Genomic DNA, 25,107 nt, shown 5'->3' on the forward strand with positions numbered 1-25,107 from the left:
CACAATGATGATGCATTGCTCTTAAAGAAAAAACTTTGGCCTTTCCCCCCCGCCCCAACATTTTATGTGCGTAAAACTCGTTCTTGCGTTATATTCACTTAATAATCTCGCATATATCTATGGCAATAATTAAATAACCGTGACTGGTGTATCATAATAACCTTTTATAGCCCACAGTCGCTATATTCCACAAATGTTAAACAAATTATTTAGAATCAATTAATATTTCCTCATACAAGCGTCATCATGATTCCATTTTTTTTTTAATCAAACAGTTTACAGAATATGTCGCATGGTAAGATGTCGGAAATAACTCGGAAGTTGCAATTTAATTGTCTTAACCGCAAATTGTCTAGACAATCTCTATCGACGTTGTAAGTCTACCTTTAACATTAAGAAATCGGCAGTGTCATGTGACGAAAGGGCGGGGCCATCTGTCAGAGGTTTTTTTTTAGACGTCACATAGTGGGCGGCACCTCGGGGTTTATTTTTTTATACTTTTTTTTTTTGTTTTACTTTTTTTTTTACATCAGCGGGTGGTATTAAACAGAATTACGCTTTTAGAGGTTATCGATCTGTGGTTTGGCCAAGAAATAGTATTGATCTAACCACGTGACGTTAATTTACGCCCATTCAGGCTGGATAGGCTTAATACACGTGTTTGCTGGATTCAGAGCCACAAATTCACCACCGCAAGAAATCAACACGGCTCGGCACCATTCATTCAAGTTTAAGGTAATTACATTCTGTTCTCTTATTCTGTCATTGTGTTAATGAGAAAGAATTGTTGCATTTAGTAATATTTACGCTGAACACAAAATATGGCTTTGCTTGCAAATATAAACATTTTATTTTGTCTGATATAATGTATTTGAATCATTCGTGAAATAATACGACTTCAGATATGTTTTATTATCTTCATTATCATTTTATATTCTGGTGAATTATAACTGGTGAATACCTACACAAATCTACGGTATATATAATTATATACATGCGCGGAAGTCCAATCGTAGACAAATGGTCACTGACGTCAATGATACTAGAACATTGACAGATGAAGACACCATTTAATTACCTCTGTAATATAACAAAAATGAAAGTATAAGAACAAAATATTTTATTAGTATTGATGCATTTTTGATGCATATCGGTATGCACGAAAATACATGCGGTTGTTTTTTAATTTAAAAAAAAATACTTCGTTTTATTCTGGATGTCGTCATTCATTCATTCATTCATTCATTTATTCATCCAGTTTGCAAAGTTTTGTATGAACGACTACAATTAAAATTACTCTGGAATAGAATTGTAAGCGTGGCATTTTTAGGAATTTCTGAAAAGGCTTCGATTGTTCATTGAAGTAGTACATTTTCCGCTAATACATTTATATATATTATTTTTTTTCAAAGCAAAACGTTACAGAAAAGAACAAAATCGCCGAAAGATGATTCTTTCGCACCACTTCCCTGCCCGCTGACGTATTAAACATTTGCAGTGAAATCTGAAAACAAAACTGATAAAATAATTTGACTTTCATCTGACTTTCGCAATATTATGTATATTTTTGCTTATATTCTTATGACCGCCAGTCAACTTTACTTTATAAGTGTCTATCTAACATTACCCGTCCATGTAGCATCAGTCTTTTAGGTACACAAATCTAGCGGAATATGTAAAAAAAAAAAACACCTGGCTTGAATCTTGAAAATTGGCCACATAGGTTTAAGGTGAATAGCTAGTACTTAACGTAACAAAAACGTTTAAGAATATACTTACGATGCATTACTTTTCAAGATGTACATAACAATATCGTTTTTTTATTTATGTAACCATTGCTATAAAAGTTTAAAAGGAACAAAATACAAAAGGGAAAAAGAAAGTTACCACCAAACTCTAAACACGTTTCCATTTAGAAACAGTACTAATGACACTGAGCACAACAAAGATACAAGTAAATGTTTCTAAAACAATACAAATAGGTATTAGTATTTCAGCTAGTTAAATTGTATCTAGTTAACAACTTCCTTCGACCAAATGCATGTCTCACCAAGACATACTAAACCGCGCTGTATTTCAATGCATTGCAAGCCATTTATAATGTATTGCTATATAACTACATTGTAAGACATTATCTTGCCGTATAACTTATAAAATTAACTTTTGGTTCTAGAAGTAGAAAACTTGTTTGACCAAAAATTATACAAAACGCAGCCCCTACTTCCCCGCCCCCCCCCCCCCCCCCAAAAAAAAAAGAGAAAAAGAAAAGAAAAAGAAGCACCATATAATCCGAATGCGCCCTTTGATACCAAATACAAAAATGGAGCGAATCTTGTATGTTGCATCATGACACTTAATGACATCTGTTAATAATAAAAACACATGTTTTTATTCAACTCATAGTTGCGGTTTTTGCTATCAACCAGTGTCTCACGCCTGGTACATCAAAGGCCATGATATACGCTTTCCTGTTTGTGGGAAACTGCATATAAAAGATTCCTTGATAGTAATGGACACGTGTAGCGGGTTTCCTCTGAAGACTATGTGTCAGAATTACCAAATGTTTAACATCCGATAGCCAATGATTTATTATTGAATATGCTCTGGTGGTATCATTAAATAAAAGAGTTTTGCATTGGTTAACGACACTCGGTAGCCGATGTGTGGCCACATGAAGTTTAAGGTGAATAGCTAGTCCAATATGTGCTGGGGTGCCGTTAAACATTAATTAATTAATTCATTCTGGTGAACGATATTACAGGAAAGAGACACGGTTGAAATTGCAGTTTTAAGAGCTATTCGTAAATGATTAACTATGGAGGGGTGAGGAAGGCACACACATTGGTTTATTCCTTCACATGTTGAAAGTTGTACAATAAGACTGTAACCAAATTATTCATCTTATACTATTGGTGGATACTATACTGCAAGGCCATGCAGGCGCCGTGCGCAATACTATGAACTTCATATTGGTTTAATGCACACGAATAAAACGGAACATTTTACGAGTTCTGTCTGCAGCTGTACGTCAGCGTCTATAGGTTGGTTTGATTTTCCTGCTGTAGAATTTTGTTTTTGGTAATGTCAGGGTCGAGACGTAGCCCAGTGGTAAAGCGCTCGCTTGATGCGCGGTCGGTTTAGGATCGATCCCCGTCGGTGGCCCCATTGGGATATTTCTCGTTCCAGCCAGTGCTCCACAACTGGTGTAACAAAGACCGTGGTATATACTATCATGTCTGTGGGATGGTGCATATAAAAGATCCCTTGCTGCTAATCGAAAAGCGTAGTCCATGAAGTGGCGACAGCGGATTTCCTCTCTATATCTGTGTGGTCCTTAACCATATGTCTGACGCCATATAACCGTAAATAAAATGTGTTGAGTGCGTCGTTAAATAAAACATTTCCTTCCTTCCTTCGGTTCTGTCATGAGCAGCCTTATGAAATTTAAACATAACAGACAATACAAAATTACCTGTATATGTTGTATATTGTTTCGTTAAAAACATAATTAATTTGGTCTTTTCTTTCTATGGGAATAGTTTACTTTGATTCTATAAGAATAGTTAGCTTTCTTTCTATAAAAAATAAAGTTTGCTTCTATATTTTTATAATAATATAGTTTGCTTTCGTTCTATAAGAATAGTTTGTTTTCTTACTATAATAATAGTTTTCTTTCTTACTATAAGAATAGTTTGCTTTCTTACTATAAGAATAGTTTGTTTTCTTTCCATAAGACTAGTTTGCTTTCTTACTATAATAATAGTTTGCTTTCGTTCTATAATAATAGTTTGCTTTCATTCTATAAGAATAATTTGCTTTCGTTCTATAAGAATAGTTTGCTTTCATTCTATAAGAATAATTTGCTTTCGTTCTATAAGAATAGTTTGCTTTCTAACAAACTTTGTTTTAGACTTCATTTTATTTAAAGATACTTTTTGCTGGCACTATAAGGAAACTTATTCTGCGATCAGGTTCGTTACAAACAATTTCGCACCCCTCTCTTTCTTAAAAGACAAATTTCTTATCATTTTCAAGAGAATCGTGCTACAAAATTATCTCATTCATACCACAAAGCTTTAAAACGTTATTACAATGGGCATTATAGCAGTTCCTGGTGTGAAACATTAATTTATCAAATTCAAATGTTGAATGAACTCCTTTTTCTATTGGATTTTTTTTTATTAGACCATTTTTTGTATGCTCTGTTATATATTTAAATGCCACAATTGTCATAAAACATTTTCATATTACATTCGACTCTGGCAACTTTGATTTGAGTATTGTTGTTCTTTTTTGTTGTTGATGTTGTTGTTGTTGTTGCCATTGTGCATATAAGTGAAGTAGGCCTATGTTGTACAAGGACGTTAGCAATATTAGCAACAGCAACTACATTTTGAAGGGTGGTGTTTTCTAAAATTGAATGCCAATGTGAGATATGTTTGGTTTCTATACACAAGGCGGCCGTGCATTTTCATGTTTGTGCTGCAGGACGTAGCTCAGTGGTAAAGCGCTCGCTCGATGCGCGGTCAATCTGGGATCTATCCCCGTCGGTGGGCCCATTGGGCTATTTCTCGTTCACCACGACTCGTGCACCACGACTGGCATATCAAAGGCCGTGGTATGTACTACCCTGTCTTTGGGATGGTGCACATAAAAGATCCATTGCTGCTAATCGAAAATAGTAGCGACAGCGGGTTTCCTCTCTCAATAACCATAAATAAAATGTGCGTCGTTAAATAAAACATTTCCTTCCTTCACGATTTGTAAACCACGGGCGTTTGTTGCGTAATTATTGCGGTATTTGGTCTAGGTAATGAGGAAAGAAGCCCACTGCAGCCACAAACGCAACTCTTTTCTATTAACAGCGAGTGGTGTTTTATATGCACATTCTAAAAGACAAACAGTTTTGGAATTACATATCAGAATCATCTAGCACCAAACAGCGGCGGGTCGTAGCCCAGTGGTAAAGCGATTGTCATGATCAAATAGCCGATGATTAATAAATCAACGTGCTCTAGTGGTGTCGTTAAACAGAAACAAACAAACTAGCGGCAGACAAGAGGACATCACTCTTGAAAAATACGAAAATATTACCCGTTTCAATTTAGAAGCGCCCCTTATTGGAGAAAACCCTAATTTACTATACATAATTCGTTTTATACTCTTACCTCCCCCCGCCATCTAACCATAAGCTGCCCTATTTTAAGCTAGATATGATTCCGAATTATCAACATTAATTCATTTTTGTTTTTTTGTTTGTTTTGTTTAACAATATCACTAGAGCACACATCAATTTATTAATCATCGGCTATTGGATATCAAACATTTGGTAATTTTGACATACAGTCTTAGAGAAGAAACCCGGTACATTTTTCATTAGTAGCAAGGGATCTTTTATATGCATCATCCCAAAGACAGGACAGCACATACCAAGGCCTTTGGTATACCAGTTGTAGTGCACTGGCTCGAACGAGAAATAGCCCAATGGGCTCACCGACAAGGATCGTTCGTTTTGTAACACACACACACACACACACACACACACACACACACACACACACACACACACACACCATCCAACCCTAAGCTGCCCTGTTTATTTTAAACCAGGTAAGATCCTGATTTATCAACACAAGCTACAGTTCGACTTCACGAGGAAAATTCTTCAAGTTGCGTTTTGTACAGACGATATTTTATTACGCGTCTCTGTGATGCCGGTTGATCTCTGTTACCGTACTCTTGACACAGGGAAATACGCAGAATGCCAATTAACAGGCGCGTAATTATGAAGGAAAACGCACGGTAATTAGGTTACCGCAGACATGTTGAATGACACGAGAAAACGCCATCAACCACGCAAAAACCAATAAAGCCGATCAAAGTGTGTTTCCATAAGAAAACCCGGCTTTGTTTCCCGATGGTAATTCCATTAATGAGCGGTGCCAGGGTTAGTTCTTCGGTTGTGCCCTTCTTGTGTTTGCCAGTCGCCCATTCTTCCACAAAACTATATTTAAAGCTGGGCAATTATCGGAAACATCAATAAACAAAACAAGAATTGGGCGCGTAAATGTCGAAAAGCGATCTAATTACCTGGCCTGTATTGACGCTGGCATCGACCGGTGTTCGATCCCGTGTGCGCCCATCCCGTGACCCAGTGGCTCGTTCGCATGGATTGACGTTCGATCTGATTCTCTTGTTTTTTTTTCATCTTTGTACCTGAGCTAGGAAGTGTGTCAGTATGTTTTTCTGCTGACAAACATGAAAGAAGCCACATTATAAGATTTCGCTTATGTGACGCTGAAGGTTTCTTTTCTGATATTCTAGGTCATGTGTCACATTGAGAATACGTGGAACTTTCTTTTTGAAAATATCAACTGGTGTGTTGTTTTAGCAAGATAAACTTGTTTATAGTATCCCCATGTTTCACGGGTGTGCAGCCACAAAATAGCACACGCATAGTTATAATGAGCTAGCGCAGTGACGATCTAACGAGCCAATACAGGTGTACTAGAGCATCTACATTTGACAGAATGATCTTTCATGAATGTGTCTGAAATCAGCACATCAATCTCAATGACAGAACAGAAATGTGGGTCTCAGTCCAGCACATATTATTCATGGTGCAGTTTATATATTGCACAAGCGAACACCTGATATGCATGAGTTGTTCTCTTAGTGTGAGCTGATTTAAAGACGTTGTTGATGAGGTCACTTCAGCTAGCAGTATATAGTAGCAATATCCAGCCACGTTCTTCAAAAAGGGTCACCAAGTGCTTTTAATAGCAGCATCTTTATATGTAGCCCACCCATTATGACAACAACAGTCATATTCACTGAACACTGACAGAACCCCTGCCTAAACCAAAATGGTAGACTTTTTACCTAATCCAGGCTGGTAAACCTTCTGCCTAGATCAGAGTGTTAAACCTTCTGCCTAAACCAGAATGGTAGACCTTTTACATAATCCAGGATGGTAAATCTTCTGTCTAAGCCAGAGTAGTAAAGCTTCTATTTAAGCCAGCTGATAGAGATTTCGCCTAAAGCTAAATATAATGTCATCCTTAGACGCGATGACATGTGTTACAGAATCCAACTACTACTCCACAACTGGCAATATCTGTAGGAAATTAAAACAAAATCCGATTTCATTTCTTTCTTTTTAATTAAACTGCAAAAGATACACATAGCAATTATTACCATCAACTTATGGGTCACTGATTATACATCTACCATTATGTCAGTAAAATAGAAGTACAATTTTCTTTTATCCAAGTTTGAGCATGAATTGTTTATTATTTCTATTTTTTACTTCAATAAACATGTAATAGTCTGGTTTACTTTGCGTGAAATTTCGTATTATGTCTTTCTCGAAGATAATCGATAGGAACATATTTCTGAAGTATTCCAACACTTTGATGTGCGACGGAGCCTATAGTTTGGCGCCAAAACGTTGACCGATTCTCTTTTAAGATATATCTTTTTATTTATCAAATGTGAATATCTCCATCAAATTAAAACAAAGGAATGCAAAGTGTTTGAGGACTTCAGGACAGGGCCTAGCTGCAGGAAGGGGGAGCACTACCGTAGGGGGGTGGTGGTGGCCAATAACATGACTAATAGGCAATATGATTGCCACCCCCTCTGCCCCAATTTAGGTGGTCCTTATATAAAATCCTGGCTACACCGGGGGGGGGGGGGGGGGGGGGGGGACACAGGTAAATATAAAAAAAGTGTCCTTTCAGCTTAAAATACTTTTTGTCTATCCAAAGAAGACCCTACATTGCTGTGCCCATCTTTCTTCCCGCACCACCACTAGTTATTTAGATTAGATTCGACCCTGACGACACCCGTCATGTTGTTCAATGAGGGGTTATTAGGTGTCAAACATACTACAACAGTAACATATGGTCTAAAAGGAATTATCGATCAGAAGTCTCGGAATCCCCGAAAAAATGTTTTGTCTTCACGGGTTTGCAGACGAAATCATTTCCGCAGGTGCCGACGTTCTCAGAGAAGAGTGCTTTCGTCATGGAATATATTCCTTGTACGGTTGGTTCCCATTAACTCTGAATCAAGCCGCAGAGTCCAGAAGCGGTTCGTGTTCTCATACGTGATTTCAACTTCCCTGGTCCGTATATCAGTCTCCCGCCGTGTACGATTATGGTCTTATATAAACTGTCGTTGTTCTGTGACGTGGTGCAGATTTTATTAGAAACTAGCGTTTTTATAAGTTTTGAAATTATTTCCTGAAAAATATAAGATACATAGAAAAGTGGTATTGTTATGAAAATAGTATCTGTGGTGTCCGCAGTAGGGATGGGGGTATATCTGTACCTGAAGTTTTAGGCGTATATCTGTCATTTATATCAAGTTTACATATTTAAAATACTGGCATTTACCAGCAATTGCCATGATGAATTTTACTTTTAGATTGCAGGAAGTGACATTTCAGAATATTTAGTTTTCAACATTTTACAAAAACCAGTAACAAAACCCCCGTTTTTTTTTTTTTTTTTAAATCCACACCAACAAAAGAACTTGTTGGTCATCCTTATTGGTTTATTCAGTAAGTTAAATTTATAAATAATAATAAATAAAATTATTTAGATGTAATGTTTGTGGGAATATAATTCAGGGCATAATCTTTACATTTCACATTGATCACTGTGCAACTCAGAGACTACCTCTTTGAGTTTCAAACGTGTCGTTGAGTGTTTACAGTCTATGTCTTTACCAAACTACAGGAAATATTCTACACCGGAAATTTCCTCCAAAAAGTGTAATGTTTTTCCACTAGTGAAAATATGACTTCATTCTTTGTAAATATGTTGTTTTTAGTTGTTTTTTCCTTATATTTCAATATTTCACTGCGATGTATAAACTAGTTTACTGTTATATCGATTCCAATCAGCCTTAATAGTACATAATCATTTGGCTGAACGAATTATGGATTTCCAGTACATTCCAGCTCACACGCATTTTTGGTGTGTGTGGCATCAAGACTGACTTCTGCCATGTGAGAGACAATGCATCGCAATTAGCGCCTGTTAGCTCATCTAGAGCCGTTTACTAAACATTTCTCAAAATTAACACTTCTGTTATATATATTATTGTGATTAGAGATCACTGTCTGCTGGTAGTGGTTCATGATTTACATCTGTGACGAACAAAGCAAACAATTATGAAATTAAAGACATTTTCGCACAGTAGTTAGCCTACTAAACTAAACAAAATATTGCATGATAATAAACTGAAAGAAAAATAACAAAACAACAAACAATCAAACAGTTGAACAAACTAACAAAGTAACAAACTAACTAACTAATTAACTAACAAAACAAAACAAAATTAACAAAGAAAAGAAAAAAGAAAGCAACCCCATCAAAAACATTACCCCCCCCCAACCAACACCCCCCCCCAAAACCCAACATCCCCCCCCCCCCAACAACAAACAAACAAAACTACGAATATTAATTTAGTTTTCTTTAATTTATTTAAAGGTATTCGCTTTGAATCATATTAGTTTTCGCTTCTATTAAAATGATCAATGTCTTTGAACATTTTAGACCTATTTTGACCGTTTATTTAGCGAATTATGAACACAGTATATACCGTATATGCTAAAATATTTGCGTTTCTTTCGTTTTTTTAAAGAATTATTTAACCAGCTACATAGTTGTCACATTTGCAATCGAATTTTGGAATGTAATGAATTATGCATACACTTCATTTCTGACTTCGTAGCCATAAATAAAAATGATAACATTCATTTTAGCTGACGCTTCATCTGTTTAAAATGTTTTCAAAAGGGATTATAGTAGCGAACATCAGCTGCAGAGGAACGTGCACACGTAGTGTATATTTTCAAGTCACCTAATCGTATCGAGTTGCATTTAGTAGGTTAACTGTCATGCATTTTCTGTAGTTTCACTTTTGCATTGTCTAAGTAAATGTTTGAAGGTAGATTTTCATAGCTTAGAATAAATGTGTTAATTTAGCGCACAATTCGACAATGTATTCTGTTCAGCAACATGAGAAAAAGAAGGAAAGAAAGAAATGTTTTATTTAACGACGCACTCAACACATTTTATTTAAGGTTATATGGCGTCAGACATATTAAGGACCACACAGATATTGAGAGAGGAAACCAGCTGGCGCCACTTCATGGGCTACTCTTTTCGATTAGCACCAAGGGATCTTTTATATGCACTATTCCACAGATAGGGTAGTACATACCACGCCTTTGATATACCAGTCGTGGTGCACTGGCTGGAACGAGAAATAACCCAATGAGCCCACCGACAGGGATCGATCTTACACCGACAGAGAGAGAGAGAGAGAGAGAGAGAGAGAGAGAGAGAGAGAGAGAGAGAGAGAGAGAGAGAGAGAGAGAGAGAGAGAGAGAGAGAGAGAGAGAGAACTAACAACATTAAAACAAATAGTTATCACCACCAATATCATTATTATCAGTTAACATTTATGTTCACTTCTGAGAATATTTTCCCGTCTTCCAACTTCGACTGACAGCTTGTGGTGGTTGATAAAAGGTTAATATAAGTATATTAATACCGCTATACACTAAATAAAATTGTAGTACACCAACCAGGCATTATTATTAATTACGATTCCCCCGCCTACTCAATATGACCAACTCTGCAACAGCCCTAAATACAACCAAGGAGTATTTCACGTGTATATTAGAACAGAGAGAACATACCAAGCAGGAAGTAGCAGGATTACCGCAAGTTCCCTTGGTTCGCTATCGAACTCGCAATAATTGATTCATGTGGATATTATAGTGTTCCGGGAAACTGAGAAGTTTGTACTGAAAGACAATTCGAGTCCTCCTCATCCTCGCCGATTAACATGAGATTATTGACAAACTGCCGCATGGATTAACCCGTTTATTTGATTTGCGGCGTCTTGAATTATTCATAATCCCTCTATTGCGAGACATGAAGCCACCGTCTCTTTTATGTCCATGTTTCATGTTTTATCATTGATCGCTGTCCGATCCCAACTGTATAAATTGTGACTTTCGTTTTAATTGATGTCCAATTTGCTAGCTGAAGGAAATTGGACCTTTTGATATATATTCTTGCGATACGCCTAAAAGGAAAAAAAAAGAAAAAGAAAAAGAAAGGACAAGGAAACAAAACCATTTCATGTGCTATGATACATGATCTACGGGTTCTAAACCAGCAAAATATCGTACAATTTGCTTTTCCGATCGTCTTTTTCATCTTCATCCTATCTGTGTATCTTCTTCTCTCTGCTATGATACTTGATCTACGGGTTCTAGACCAACAAAATGTCATACAATTTGCTTTTCTGATCATCTTTTTGTTTTGTTTTGATCCTATTTGTCTGTCTTCTCTCTGCTATGATACTTGATCTACGGGCTCTAAACCAACAAAATGTCATACAATTTGCTTTTCCGATCGTCTTTTTATTTCTATTTTTTTTGTCCTCTTCATGTAATGCTCAACAATATCGGACTCTTTATGACGTTGGAGAGCAGATCAATGGGTTCTACTCAACACGTCCTCCGCACAAAGCGAAGCAGACCTGCTCATGGATTTCCTATATCGGCGCCCACTTGTGGACGACTCCAGAGTGGGGGATCGAACATCGGGCCAGAGAACTGCAGAAAACATGTTAATTATCGAAAATAACATCCCCGATCAATAGACTGTGTCGAACATTGGAGCAATTACCACAGCAGAGAGTGTGTTCTGAAGATGGGAGCTCATCGGCGGCGGAGAACAAAGTTGTTAACGACGTTTTCGTCTTTCTATATTCATGACGCCAACCAGCCCGCCAGCCCGCCAGTAGTCGGTCACAGTTGGTCAGGGGTGATTTCGGGGCCGATATGAAACAAACTTATTTTATTGGCAATCAGTCCCACTGTTCAGGGCAGTATTATTATCAATTTTGTTACGTGGTATTGAGTTTTGCGAAATTCAGCAAATCGTGTAGAAGTCCACTACAAAACTTCATTTTTGTATTTTGCCCCCACCCTACCTCCCAATTACACGCAGTAATCACTACATAAGATAAGTCCACATTTTAATTCCTTCATTTCATTCTGCTTTTATTTAATTTTGTGGTTATATTCAATTAGTCGCCGATCTTGTTATTATAATGATATTTATAATTAGGAGAAGGCGTCATATTCCAAGTTGGATAACTTGTGGCCAATCCTTTTATTTGTAAAATGCTTATTTTCGAAGAAAAAAATCATCCATATAGACACACTAAATTATTATGTCTTGCAACTCTGGTACTAAATTATGCCAGCTATATGGGAACACTATGACTTTTGACATAAGGCTGTTACTGGCAGAAATGCACCATCAAGGGGGGTGATTACTCCACTTTTCCCGGAAACCTGTACATACTAACCTATATACCCCCACCACGAACACATACACACGCACGCACACGCACGCACACACACGCACACACACATGCATCTACACGACCAATGTTTGATTTAGCCATAACATATTGCTCCCATTGTTTTCGTTTCTGTTTTGTTCTTTCAGTGTAATATTCAAAAGAAACAGACAAATAAAACAATAATAATACAAAACAAATCAACTATTTAACTGTTTGTCAAATTACAACAAAACAAAACATTATTAATACTGGCCTAGGTCAGAAGTGATGTAACATACACTGATTCAACACGTTGTTGACATGGTTGATTTAATAGTAAATGTAAAAAACAAACAAAAAAAACACTGCTAAAAAAAACCCCAGACCCCCCTCCTAAAGTAACAACAACAAAAACAACAACAACCCCAAAACAAACAAAAACAAAACAAAACAACAACAAACAAACGCCAAAGAAACAGAAAAAACCCAGAAAGAAGAGAAAGAAAAACCCTAAAGAAGCACCAACAACCTTTCATGTCAGGAGTAATAGAATGTTTCGTCATGGCTAATTAAATATTAAAATTAACAGCATGTATTTGAAGAAATATGGATTGACAGATCATAAAATAATTCTTGTATTAAACGAGTTCATCAAGATAGTCAGTCAGTGCATGTTGAATCAATCAGTATGTGAACGATACGATATCGGGATTTTCCAATTATTAAATTAAAGAGAATAATCAAGAATTAGGTCAATGCATTTTGATTTGTTTTTAAATAATTAAAACATACAGTTATATTTAATCTTTGGCAATATAATCGATATTAAACATCAATATTAGCATATCTAAAGTCGTGGAGACGTACAACATAGAGTCCAAGAGACACATAAAAGTAGAACAAAACATGCAGACATGCACATAATCAGGATACGCACATTTACATCCACAATAACTCTTTAAAGATTAGAACCGATCGATATTCACAAAAGTGACTTCCATATTAAAGTCACAGACCCAAGTTTTAACCCATGAAAATGGACACTAAGTTTGGTTAATATACAAACCTGTAACATATTTCGATAAAGTTACAACAGAGTTAAACAAGAGTCCGGGAAATATTCTTAAAAAGTAGACCGGAGCTAGTCTCCATAGCCGTTATTTCTCAGAGGTACGTGCGTTTTTACAAATATGAAACATGCATTTCTTGGTGTTAGAAACACCAGGATGACCACAAACACTTCGGATACACCGACATGCATAATCTAAACAATAAAATGTAAGTAATATCTGATTTTAATGATCAAAAGGTGGCTTTAACAGTGACAAATATGCTATAGTGTTTAAAAACTGGGTCTGTCACTTTAACTCTGTAAACTAGAACTGAGCTTAAAGGTAGTACTAAACTAAATAACTTCCGGCTGGGTCAAAATTCAAGATGAACCCAACCTTTGATAGAGCAGTTAATAGCACAAGTCCTGTGATTGCTGATAAATGTGTGTTGATTGTAAAAACAAAATAGTTTCATCTGGGAAAAAAATGTTGGTAATTTTCCTTCATCTAATACCACTGTGTCAAGTAGCCTTGTGCTTAAAACATGTATGGGGTACCTGTAAAAAAAAAGTACTAATTTTTTGTGTGTGCGGAACCAGGGCAGTCATAGACGCTACTCGTTATCTCTAAAATGAGCAGCTTGACCCCGAATTTTTTCTGATTCAATTTAAGGGTAAGGGGTGGTAGTATTTATATCCGTGGTGTATATGTCGATAGATATACTGCAGATAGGAGTTTTAGCCACATATGTTACTATTGTCATCTATGGGATTTGATTTGATAGTAGACACCCTATAGTGTCATAGTTCAACAATTCCTCAACGTTTAACTGCGGAAGCATCATTAACCATTGTTTTTATTGGCCTTACAACCCAAAGACGTTTTATCACTGTTTATTTCCATAAAATGGACCGCCAGGGTTTTTTTTCTTGAGTTTATTTGCTCCATAGCTAATTCTCCCACCTCCTTTAGACAGTCGAAACGGAAGCTATGTTTCTGAAGTGAATCTTTATGTTGCTTAATGTGTTTGTTATCCGAGTTTATGAGTGTAGTTACCCACTGACAAGCCAGTCCGATACATAACTGAGAGCCATGTAGATTCCCAATGGACATGCAATACAACAGATATATACCGGCATCTGGCTGTGAATATTTCACATTACACTGACATCCCAAACGATCGCATGGGCTGATCTCAAGCAAAAAAGCCAACCATTAGCGATGCTGGATCGTCTAGGAAGCGTCTCAAAAGTCCTGCTGCGTTCTAACACAGTGACTGTGCATGACCATGATGGAAATACCAAAAGGTCGCAGTATGATATCACGTAGGCGTTGGTGATCTTTGAATTTGCAAGTTTGAAAATGGCAGTCTGCCATTGTATATAATATGGAGGCTTTGAGAAGTTCATATCTTGGCATTATCGTTCTGAAGCTATCACATTTTTCGACCTCGGCGTTTAAGGGTTTTGAAAGCTGTGGAAATGTTCAACGACATTGCTAGCATATTGTTTAATATGTTAATGTTGAGTGTTAGACATAGGATGAGTATAAAACTATGTGAGAGAAGAAACCCGTTGACCCGTTACTTGGGATTATATTTTCGATTAGCAGCAGCGAGTAAAATGGGATGCAGGTAGGGTAACACTTACCATACCGGACTAGATGGAGTAGGAAAACCACATCGCATCTGCTTCACGGTTACTTGGCTACACATGCGTTGTGAAGGCTGGAAAACAATTGACTTGATTATTGAAAACGGTTTCTATTCTCATCGAGCGTTAGTTTAATTTGTGATTCTTAATGGAAGACCAAATAACCCAACTGTGGTCAAAGACAGTTTTTTATTCTCTTCATCATATGCCGGAACACAAAATGTCAGTGAACAGTTAATGCTTTTGATGGAGATCTCAAAACGTGGCTACAAAACAAACATTCTAGGCGTCAAGATTCCATCTATTAAGAAACGTAAGTGATTCCAGATATATATAAATGTCACAATTGTCTGCATTTTAATATTTGTATAAATTGGTGTAATAGGTTGGTGTATGAATACGCTCGTAGAGTAGCTGTTGAAAAGTGGTATACGTAGGTGGTGCGTGCGATGACATATAACTATCGATATTGACTAAATACTACAAACAGCTAAATAAAAGCTAATACACAAACGCTATTTAAAAACATCTTCGCACCACCTACTAAGTAAAGTCCTGGTCTTTTATAAAATATTTCTCAGTCTGTCCCCAAATCAATTAACAATCCAAGCCATTCCTTGATTCATATCCTTTTATGTAAAGCATAAAGCGTCAAGCTCTTGACATAGGTCTTTCAAAAACCAAGCAGGTTTTTGAACTCCAAACAGTGTTGTTCAACAGGCAACACGCTGCCACAAACCATTCTCCCCAAGCCACACTTCCACCCTTCTCTTCAACATTCAAGCCAAATCCTTCAGCAATGCCGGTCCTTCATTGTGTATTGCCGTAAAGCCAGAAACCCCACAAAAATAAGACCCCCCAACCCCCCCCCCCCCCCCCCCCCCCCCCCCAACAAAACCAACTGTTTTTAAAATTCATAGCGTCCGACGAGCCAGTGCAGCAACAATATATGCACACATGTCACATCTTCCTCTATCAGCATTAACCCAGAAACAAGCCCAGACTACATCAAGTCAAAACGTCAATAAACTAAGTCTTTTAACATACCCAGCCCTCCAACAAGTCGAAGACTATCAAACCAAGGTGCTCTATGAAAACAAGGCTACATTAAGTTAAGTTTTCTAACAAGCCACGCGCTCTATCAAGCCCACACATCCCACAAGCCAAATCATCCGACAAACCAAGTTCTTCAACACAACGTACCCTCCCAACAAGCCAAGCCTACCACAATAATAAGCCAAGCTCTCAAGCAAATCGAATTCTCCAACACACTGCGTTCATTAACATGCCACACCTTCCAACAAGCTCACAACTCCGTCAAACAAAGCCCTTCAATAAGCCAACACTCGACAAGCCAGGTAGCCCAATAAGGCAAGTTTTCAAGCAAGTCACATTCTCCAACAAACTACGTTCTCTAACATGCCATGTCTTCTAACAAGCTCACGACTACGTCAAACAAAGCCCTCCAACAAGCCAATACTTCAACAAACTATGACTCTAACAAATCAGACCTTCCAACAATCCCTCATACAAACCAAGCCATTCAACACGCCCCCCCCCCCCCCCCCAATAAGCCAAAGTCTCCACCACATCAAGCCATTTAACAAGTCTGGGGTTGCCAACAAGCCACGTCCTCCAACACGTAAAACACTATTATAAGCAAAACGCTTTAACCAGCAAGTCCTCAAACACATCCTGTAATAAGCAAAACCCTGTAAGCAAAACTCTCTACACAGCCAAACCTTCCAACAAGTAAAACACTATAACAAGCAAAGCTCATTAACAAGTACAATAATCTAACAAGTAAAGCCCTCAAACAACCAAAACTCTCAAGGAAGTGAAAAGCAAAATCATCCAACAAGAAATCCACTAAGCAAAGCTGACTAAACAGCCAAGTCTTCTTCTTCTTTTTTATAAAAGAAAGAAGTAAAACCTCTAATAAGTAAATCCCTTCAAAACGCCAAGCTATTCAATAAGCCAAGCTGTTCAATACGCCAAATCCAACAAGCCAAACGCTTGAAAACGCCAAGCGTTCAGACCAATAAAATTGTTTTATCAGCGGACTTGGAGTGCGTGCAGGAAACAGTTAAATGTCGAAAAGCCGACTTGGGAGAAGCAAGCATTCAAGTGGCTAGCAGTAAATTAGTTATTACTTTTTCATGTTAGAAAACTGCAGAAATTTGATTTACAGAACGATAATGTGCTTAATCATTTTAATGTCTCTTCGCCGGTCACACGGCGTAAATTCCTGTCTGTTTCCGAGTAAGATATAATTTCGACAGAGAAAGAACAAAATGCTCAATTTTAACCTAGAAACACGGGGTAAAGTTTCTTAGTGCGTCACGCAAGGATAATTGTAGAATCTTGTGAACTGTTCGCAACTAATAATTTAATTGATAATAAAAGAAACTAATGAATAAATTTACTTCGAATTGTGTAGAATTAACTTAACATCGAAAGAAGAAGAAGAATTTGCATATAACAAAATTTTAAAATAGTTCTCTAGTCAATGGAGTTTTTAAAATTATTTTTTTTACCTTACTCAGTCTCTCAGTCTGGCCATATTTTTGCCAACCTGCTTCTCTGTCGGTCTTTCTATGTCTGTCTGTCCTTCTGCCTGCCTGCCTGTCTGTATTTATCTACCTGTGCTTATCTACATGTTTGTATTGGAAGCTCGAATTTACCATTACTTTAATGAATATTTCTACAAATGAACGAATGAACGAACGAACGAATGGATGGATGGAGAGATGAATGAATTAGCTTCAAAACAACATCAGCAACTAAATCACGAACCTAATCATTATCTGGCAATGGTTACTACACGAATTCTTTGTACTGACTGGTAATCGTTACGAAAATGTCAGACCATTTCGTGACGGGAGGAAATAACGTTCATGACTTTAACAAAATTATTAATATTGGAGGAAAACAACTAAAGGAAATCAGGCGAAATGGGTTATTTTATTATTATGTTTAGAAACTAAGGTTGCCATGGGGTTACCGTGCACTCTGCAAGGCACGGTCTTCATTCAATAAAGTATTCAAAACAAATTACTGATTTATTGTCGCGGAACAGGCCTATAACTGCAGTCGTTAAAGTAACGAGGCCGGCGCAATTTACGTCAAAGAAGACGAAATCGAATTATAATCAGTACAGTATTTACAATGGCTGTGATTGCACTAAAACCTTCTCATTCTTAATTGAACGCACCGGTTTCCTTTACATGGCGCTTTACCATTTACCAGTCGATGTTTCTGCTACGCCTTTAGTCTCCCAGTCTATGCAGTATTTTGCTGCCATTCATAATTTACAAAGCACCCCGAATGCATTTGTTTGTGGGGGTTTTTTTTTAAAGTATAAAGCAGTTTTTAATGAAAGGTAACAACAAAGAATGACATAATACAAATATTTACAATAAAGATTTAACAAAAATATTGTTATGGCTAACGTGATGAAAACCGTTTAGTAAAAGGTTAAAGTTGGTTTCATCTTCTTGAAACCGTTGTAGGAGTTATTTCAAACTGTTACTGTCTCACCAGAACTCATGATGTCAAAAGCCTACAAAATCGTTGTCGTTTCAACAATCATATAATGAGAGAAAGAAATAAAGAAACACTTGGTATTTTAGACCAAATTTCAGTCACTATTAGCCATAGGCGTATGGGCTCCCATTTTTGAAGGAAAGGGGGGGGGGGGGGGCAGGCTGGCTTTTAGCCGAATTAAACAAAAAATGCCCGAATCTAGATAACAACGTTTATTCATATTTGCATTACTACCAAACAGTTATATAGGTTTGTAAACGAATCACTATGCATTTTTACATGGATTAGGCCTACAACTGATTTTGAGGGTAGAATGATGAAAATACATGGTGAAAAGGTCTGAGGTTAGCACATTATGCCCAATAACTTGTATAATGTTTGCCTGAATTTGAGCTTTTATTACAGCACTAGGCAGGAGGGGGGAGGGCGGTGGGGGGTGGGGGGTGGGGGCAGTTGCCTGTTGTCCCCTGTCTCTCACGCTTATGCTGTTAGCATCGTAATGTCTTTATAAAGTACAAATATGCAATATGGGACTGAATGTCCATCAGTACTGTGATATTTAATGTCAGTAATGTGATATTTAATGTCGATAATGTGACATTTAATGTCACTAATCCGGTTAACTTACTGACACAATGAATGAGGGTTTTGGTTGCAGCCACTCATTCTTGTTAGTGTTGGTGTGATCCCTTATCTCTTTCCGTCAGTTGTATAAGACAGAATCCAACAAAATAAGATTATACTTGTTGGCCGACATCACACAAAAAACATGAAGTGTATAATGCACACGATACAAGATCAAACTTAGTAAAACTATACTATCTCAACTATTGTAAAGAAAAGACGTGTCTTACTACCTTAATATTCCCCCGCCTTACTATGTTCTATGTAGTATTGTTGGTGTAAGTTTGTATATGTTTAACGACACCACTAGAGCACATTGATTTATTAATCACCGGCTGTTGGATGTCATACATTTGGTAATTCTGACATATAATCATAGACAGGAAACGGTCAAACCCGCTACATTTTTCCATTAGTAGCAAGTGATCTTTTATATGCACCATCCCACAGACAGGATAGCACATATCATGGCTTTTGCAATCGTGCACTAACTGGAACGAGAAATATACCAATGGGCCCACCGACGGGGCTCGATCCCAGACGGACGCGATTCAGGCGAGCCGGATCTAAGGCTGGTAGGTACATGCCTCTCGGTACCGGCTCTCATTCAGAGCGAGTTTGATGATTCAATGAATAGGTGTAAAGTCACTAGAAGAAACCCGCTATATTTTCTACATTAGTAGCAAAGATTATTTTATATGCATTTTTTTCCCACAGATAGGACAGCATATACCTCAGCATTTGATATACCAGTCGTGGAGCACGGGTTGGGACGAGAAAAACCCATGGACTGGTTTCGATCTATTCTAGGAAAGAGCAGACCTTGTATAGGATTTGACACACGACCTAACTTAGCTTTCCAAATAAACCGCGAGTTAACAATGAAATCCGAAAATCTCAAGACTTTCCGGACAGCCAGTTGCTAAGCTATACTTTTAATCAGACAAGATCAATTTGTAGAAACCAGGAACAGATGATAATAATTATTCATTAATTACCTACATATTTTTTTTTGGGGGGGGGGGGGGGGGGGAATTAGTTCTTTAATTAGTGCGCAGACTCCTTTAAAGAGACATTCCTGAGTTTGCTGCATTGTAAGATGTTTCCCACTAATAAAATATTTCTACGATTAAACTTACATATTAAATATATTTTCTTGTTTAGAATATCAGTGTCTGTATATTCAATGTGTTTCTGGTCGTCTTAATATTTGTAAGAAGTCCAAATTGGATTTTGTCTTCAATAATTTCGTACGTACGAAAACAATATATATTAGGAAATAAAATGAAATTTAACCTAGTAAAAATATTATAACGATCAGAAACACGTTTAATATACAGCCACTAATATTTTATGCAGAAAAATATATTTGATATGTAATTACAATCGTTAAAAATTCTTTGTTAGTCGATAACATCTTAAAATGTGCAGCAAACTCAGGAATGTCCCTTTAATGTATAGTTTTAGTTTCTGTATATTAGTATTACAATTATTCATTAGTTAACATACACGCTCGCCAAAACTATTGCTTGGACTAATGTGCAGAGACACTTTTAGACGCAGTTCAATTTATAGACTGCTAAAAATGCGTAGCCACTTAAAGGTGTTAAGTCCCCTTGCAACAGTGTGGAGTGTTTCTGCCTATTGTAGAAATAAAACCAGTAACAAATGATAATTATTTATTACCTACATACTTGCAAAAGAAATTAGTTCGTCGACAAGTGGGCAGATTCGGTACAGTTTATTTTATACGTTAATTAGTGCATAGATACTATACAGTTTAATTTATACGTTATATTGCATATTTGTATTAAGATTATTCCTCATTGAACATACATACTTGCCACAAATATTGCTTGGAGTATTTAAGTATTTAATTTATAGGTGTTTGGTTCCCTTGCAACGCTATGGAATATTTCTGCATTATTACAATACATCATTTCTGCACAATATATACTGTGAAGTATTTCTGCATAAAACGTTTTTTTCTTGTCTGGTCGTGTGAAATTTATTTCTGTGTACATGATAACCCACAAATATTGCTATTTAAAAAAATTAAATAATAATATTCCAAAGAAGAGAAAATAAAGTACAAATATTGCTTATGATCTAAGATATCTTTCCAAACTATTTGAAAATAAGATGCCAGAACTATATTTGTCTCAAATTTTGTTCGCGCTGTACATCTAAATGTAATCTCTTGCATAGCAATTTAGTCACATCGCAACGCCAAAGTTGTCTATTTCACATTCAATGCATTTGATTATAAACAAGATCCAAAATGGAAGAATCGCGCATATCGGGAAGAAAATAGATGTTGGCAATCTACTCTAAATGTTTAAATATTGACTAGACAATGCAGCTTTAATTAAATTAGTGAAACTTGCAGTATACAACATCCTTTTTGTATGCAACATGGCCCAGAAAACGGCCACGCGCGCATATGCAATAAAATCTAATCATAAATTCCCAGAATTGTCTGTAGACCAGCCTTAAGTTAGAAAGATAAATATCATACAACTACATTAACGTTTGTAAACGTCGTCTGTCTTAATTAAATGCTGCGTTACGCTTGCCGCTGACTTCCATTGTTCCGTCTTGTCCACCAAATACGCAAAGCAAACATGACTGTTTCTGCAAAAAGCGTTGCGCAGTCTGTCCCACGAGGCGATAATGTGTTCCCCAAATCATGTTCGGCTACAAATTACCGAACGCCGGCGCTGATGTACTGCCGGCGGGAAGCAATCGCAAGTCGAACGCGTTTTTACACTGAGACAGTAATGCTATTTTCCCCGTGAACAAGTCCTTAAACTCCCCGCCAAAAAGGGACTAAAGCGACAAGCCGCGACTGGGCTCCGCGGACTTGATGTCCTCTTATTGATACCGGTTATCACTTCTGCTGATCGATATTGGCGATCATCCTAAAGCCGGTTTTTAGTGAAATTTTGTGAATCTATGCTGATTTAATTGGAGAATATGCAGGGTGTACAATCTGACCAAGCCGCACAGAAAATTGGCCCAGACCGCTGGGAAATCAAGAGTTGTTTCGTAAGACGGGCTCCCTTGCGACCATTTACACAGATCAAGCACTCTAATGGAGTTTGTTTGTATTCCTGTGATGAGTCCAATATTCTGCCTTCTTTTGTCCTTGCGCCGAGAGAGAAAGAGAGAGAGAGAACGAGAGTGAGAGCGAGTCGCTGTTTGGTCGTCTCGTGTTCTTTAAGAGCGAGGTGCGCCGCTGTTAATGGAGGGATTTACGGATGAGAATAGTTCAGCAGCAAGATGGTGTCCATTCTTTGAATAAAAAAAGAAAAAAAAGATGGTATGGAAAAAGGGGAAGAAGGTTAATGAAAATGTCAGACTAACATTAACATTTTTGTTTAATTAATTAAAAACCATTTAAGGATGACGTCTTCTCGATTTTGGTACATTTTCAAAACGTGAACTTTTGAAAGTACATAGCTAATCAGAATGAATAAATGAATGAATGAATGTTTAACGACACCCCAGCACGAAACATACATCGGCTATTGGGTGTCAAACTATGGCAATGGGAAAAACAAAGCGGTGATCAACATCAATATAAAAATTCAAGATTTAAATAAAAACACAGTGTAAAGAACCGTGCAAAAACACAAATATCACAGATAGATACGGACTTTTACTCAAAATTTACTTGTGCTGTATTGGCCATTCTCAAAGAGAATGTTACACCCTTGCACCACGGTGAGGTTACAGCACGCGCAGGGGTAGCTAATCAGATGTCGACATAGTCACTTATTGCTTGGTTTTTGATTTTGAATTTAAACTGTACAACTGAAATGTATTCCAAGTTTTTTCTTTGAAAACAACTTTGTGCTGAACTAAGAAAACTCCCCAGATAAAACGTAACAAAAACCAGAAAGAGAAAGAGAAAACAAAAAAGCCTTTTGAAAGCTCTGGCACTAAATTATTATTTCACCGCAGTTAAAAGTACTGTCTTGAATTTGCTTTCATTGTAGAATAGTTCTGAGGATTGGAACCTTTTTAACAACTGAAAATGGCAATATGAATTAATTCTTAAAAAACAACAACTCTTGATTTCTGTACACAATGGTGGTCACAGAATACAGATCAATTTAGCTTTGTTTTGTGTAACTTTTAAAAAACCCAAAAACAACCTCTACCAACCACCAAACCAAAGACATTCCCGCCAATTTTCCGAATCCGGAGCCTCGATAATTGCGTGTGCATTTGGGCGCATTCGCGCTGTTTGCCCAGCCTAGCAAGTGTCGGCTGGTTAGGTTTAGTCAACTACGGCAAGTGTTTTATTGATTTTAGACGTGTAAACAGATAGTCAATTCAATTTGCCCTGTAAATACTGCAAAGACCCGCAGGCCTTTTCAACCAACTCAATTCATCAAAACGGAATATTTTATTTCCGCCGTGGGTGTAAAGTTTGAAACACTGTCTACAATCAATGCCGTTTCGCGAACCCCCGTCTTAAGTGGCAAACAGCCACTCGCCAGCTCTGACTGTTTGTATGTTCATCCGTCATTCTGTCATTCGGTTATCTTCTGTAACCCCGTAGAAGCTTGGGGGCGGGATGCAGCCTGACTGGTAGAGCTCTCGGATGATGAGCGATGGGTAGCAGGATTAGTTGGTCATTTTCAAATCCTAATCAGTGCCCCACGACCGGTACACCAAAAGCCGTGGTACGTACTGTCCTGCCAATGGGAAAGTGCATATAAATATCATTTGCTGCTTTACCATAAGAGTAGCTTGTGTGGCGACAACTGGTTTCCCTCTGTTTCTCTTAACCAAGTCCGAAGGCTCATATAGACTGGATGCAGCGCATGCGTGCGATCCGTCTAAAAACAAAATCGAAATACGTTAGTTACAATGAGAGCGTCTAGACTGGATGCGTGCGATGAGTGTGTCAGAAAAACGCACGCGGCCTTGTAAATAATTGTAGATAGTGTATATGCCCCAAAATGCAAGCCGCTGACACATCAGACTCAAAGGTCGGACCACACGCATGCGCGGCATCCAGTCTCAATGAGTCGTTTCACTTCTGACTTCTGTCAGCAGATTATAGACAAATATTTGAAGTCTTACACACACACACACACACACACACACACACACACACACACACACACACGCACGTACGAAAAACATTTGATGAAGGCGCTGAGTTACAAGCTGTAACACACAAAGAAATGTCACCCTGGCCACAAAATTGCGTTATCAAGTAATAGTAAGAACTGATGTCATTCAGATTGTCTATACCTTCCTTTTGGTATCGCAATTACAATGTGTTTATGAATCCAGTCGCAAATAATCTGTAAGGTCGTACAATTTACGTTGACGCCTGTTACATGGTGGTGGCGTAATGTAGCCCAATGGTAACGCGCTCGCCTGGTGTGCGGCCGGTCTAGGATCGGCCCTCGTCGATGGGCCCATTTGCACTACGACTGGTATATCAAAAACCTTGGTGTATGCTATCTTGCCTGTGGGATGGTGCATATAAAAGATCCCCTTGCTATTAATGGAAAGAAATTAGTGGTTTTGCTCTATAAAACTATGTGTCAAAATGACCAAATGTTTGACATCCAATAGCCGGTGATTAATAAATCAATGCGCTCTAGTGGTGTCGTCAAACAAAACAAACTTTAACTTTGTACTTGTTACTGGTGTTATAACACAGTAGATCCGTAAGCACGCACTGATGATACCCTCTCTCAAAATCCGAGTTCCGCCCCTGGAGATAATGAAACATTAATGGTAATCTGCGTGAACTTGTGATGGTTGTAACATAGGCATCTTCATGCTGAATAATTGATGTGATGTAACCGTCTACTTTGCCCTGT

The 25,107-nt window shown here is 37.6% G+C and overlaps 1 protein-coding gene across 1 annotated transcript in view; it reads left to right on the forward strand.

Moving 5' to 3' along the window:
* Positions 1–329: 329 nt before the first annotated feature.
* LOC121379124 (vesicular acetylcholine transporter-like) overlaps positions 330–25,107 on the forward strand; it is a 33,894-nt gene continuing 9,116 nt past the window's right edge. The window contains exon 1 of the mRNA XM_041507604.1: positions 330–735. The gene's annotated coding sequence lies outside the window, so the exon portion shown is untranslated. The remainder of the gene's footprint in view (positions 736–25,107) is intronic.

This window comes from Gigantopelta aegis, chromosome 8, assembly GCF_016097555.1.
Source record: "Gigantopelta aegis isolate Gae_Host chromosome 8, Gae_host_genome, whole genome shotgun sequence".
Lineage (NCBI taxonomy): Eukaryota > Metazoa > Mollusca > Gastropoda > Neomphalida > Peltospiridae > Gigantopelta > Gigantopelta aegis.